Below are 666 nucleotides of genomic sequence, written 5' to 3'. Positions count from 1 at the left end.
GCTCCCCTTGCCCTTGGCTCCCCCCTCGCCCCCGGGAGGCGGCGGAGCCGGGCCGGTGCGGGGGGCTGCTCCAGCCCTGGGAGCCCCCCCCGGGGCCGCAGCACCCCTGGGCGGCTCCCTGGGGCCCGCTCCTTCGGGGCCCATCCTTGCCAGGTGCTGAGCAGGGAGCTGCGCGCCCGCGGGAGAGGCCGGGCTGGGAAAGCCGCTGCCCTCGAGCAGGGGCCAGGCTGGCCCCTGGGTGCAGACCTGGGAAATCATTTCTTTTGATAAGCCCACCTTTCTGCAAGAAGAGCCCAAACCGCTTCCCAGGCCCTCCCCCGGGGGTCCCCAACCCCTCGGCGGGTGTTGGTGCGCAGGAGCGCTCCCAGGCGCTGGCGCGGCCTGGCCCGGGACCCCCCGCGCAAGGAGACCGGCCCACTCCAGAGATCCAGGGCTGATCTATTTTTTTAAATTATTATTAGACCAAGTCTTGCCTCCCCGGGGAATTTTGCCTGGAACAAAGACTTATTAAACCTACAGCCAAGAGCCGTGCCAGGATTTCCGAGAGGCAGAATTGATGCGGTTGGGTTTTTTCTTTTTTTAAAGGGCTGCATAACTTCAGCAGAGAGAAAGCTTCATTATGGCCGGCTGAGACCAGATCCCCTACCTCGGGGCCGGCAAAGGTGG

This window comes from Alligator sinensis, unplaced genomic scaffold, assembly GCF_000455745.1.
Source record: "Alligator sinensis unplaced genomic scaffold, ASM45574v1 scaffold1164_1, whole genome shotgun sequence".
Taxonomy (NCBI): domain Eukaryota; kingdom Metazoa; phylum Chordata; order Crocodylia; family Alligatoridae; genus Alligator; species Alligator sinensis.
The sequence above is the reverse complement of the archived record's forward strand: the minus strand, read 5'-3'. Positions refer to the sequence as shown.